The 1,913-nt window shown below is 53.7% G+C and overlaps 1 pseudogene; it reads left to right on the forward strand.

Annotated features, from left to right (window-relative positions):
• The first annotated feature begins 616 nt into the window (after positions 1-616).
• On the forward strand, positions 617-1,696 carry LOC102877484 (annotated as a pseudogene).
• The last annotated feature ends 217 nt before the right edge of the window (positions 1,697-1,913 follow it).

Consider the following 1,913-nt stretch of genomic DNA (forward strand, 5'->3'; position numbering starts at 1 on the left):
ATCAGAAGATTGGCAGGGGCCAGGACACCCACCATCTCTAGCCACATAGAGTCAAGGGTCAGCACATGATGTGATGACAGGTAGTTGGCCAAAGTCCAAGCAGGTCAAGTGGATGACATAGAAAAGGCAAGCAGGAGGTAAAGAACCAACAACAGATGAATGGAGACCAAACAAAAGCATCCTAGCCCCAGAGGACTGGAGGAAGAAAGAATACTGCACCAGACAATGGGGGTCAAGGGAGACAATGGAAAACTGGACCCAGGTACTGGAATCTCCAGAACTGTTCTGGACTGGCAGCAAGACTGAATGAAGGCTGGGGAGCACTTAGGGGAACGCGGAACAGTCAGGGAGGCTGAAGCAGGGGCCCTGGGCGCCAGAGCTCCCCAAAGCAAGGAGGTGGCCCAGGGTCCTGGAGCATGAACCGTGAGAGGTGCAGAAGCCGCTCAGCCGCCATGCCTGGGCCACACAGTCACATCTGGTTCCACTCTGCAGGCCATGTCTCCCTTTCCCTTTTTACTTTCTTCCCCCTCTCCTGTTGATGAGGGCAAAGCAACCAAGGTGACATCATGCCTGGGCTGCAGGGAGTGCATATGGGTGACAATGGCATCCATCCAGAATCTCTGACCAGTTGCTGTGCACGTGGACTCGCCGCCACTGCTGTCAAAAGTGCTATGAGTCCAGATGCTGCCAGTTGAGCGAGAATGAGGTTGAAATCTGGAGCCTTCTCCTGCGCAGACACCACCCTGGCTGATGGCCAGCCAGAGTAGTGACAAGGATGGCCACTTTGTCCACACGGCCAACGATGTCCCAATGACCCCACAGACGAGCTGCCCAGATGAAAGACGCTTCTCTTCAGACACCACCAAGTCCACGTACAGGCCTGACTCCAAGGATCTCCAGTCTCGAGTCCAGAAGACCCAGCTCCCAACTCACCCACTAATGTTTAATAACTCATTGAATTTGGTATCCTCAGGGTCAACAAGGAGTCCATCCAGAGACCACTTCCACAAGTTCGAGGCCTGCCTGTATTCCCTTGACTCCATCAGCGATAAGGTGGACTCCCTGACGGATAAAGAGATGCTGTCCAGGTACCTGCTGGGCATGCTGCACTTCAGTACCCAGGATGACTTGCAGCACAGCTACCTGGCCATCAGGGTGATTGAGGCCAGGGAACTACCATTCCCATCTCCTACGACAGCTGGTGCCAGGACATGGCCCACGCGAACCCCTACATCAAGATCTGCCTGCTGCCTGACCAGAAGAACGCTAAGCAGATGGGAGTCAAGCGCAAGACCCAGAAGCCCGTGTTTGAGGAGCGCTACACCTTTGAGATCTCCTTCCCTGAGGCCCAGGGGAGGACCCTACCCTCACCATAGTGTACTTTGACAAGTTCTCGTGCCGCTGCATCACTGGGATGTATGTCAAGGTGTCCATCGCTGTGTGCGAGGTCGACCTGGTGCAAGGTGAACACTGGCTGATTCCTCATTCTCAGAATGAAGTGGAACCAGGGGAGCGGCTTCTCTCAGTGAATTATCTCCCGAGTGCTGGAAGACCGCATGGTGATGTCATCTGAGTCAAGCAACTCCTTCAGATAGACATGAGCCAGGGTTCAGGACCCAAAGGCAAAGACGGAGGAGAGAACTGGGAAGAGGAGGGATGGTTGATGACAGAGTTGATGGCCTGGTCAGCAATTTAGAAAAGTTGGAAATTTGGGACATCTTTAACCTCCGCTTGGTAGGAACCAGCATTGTGCTAATCTTCCCAGAAGAAATTATCTATTCGGGGCCCTAATCCAATCTGTGTGGTGTCCTTATTAAAGAGGAGGGGGTGCATGAGGCAGAGGGGAGTGGAGAGAATGCTACATGATGCTGCCGCTGCAAGCAGACAGGCCTAGAGCCATCAGAGCAAAAGGG

The sequence above is a fragment of the Elephantulus edwardii genome, unplaced genomic scaffold (genome assembly GCF_000299155.1).
Source record: "Elephantulus edwardii isolate Elephantulus edwardi_28Jun2011 unplaced genomic scaffold, EleEdw1.0 scaffold00037, whole genome shotgun sequence".
Lineage (NCBI taxonomy): Eukaryota > Metazoa > Chordata > Mammalia > Macroscelidea > Macroscelididae > Elephantulus > Elephantulus edwardii.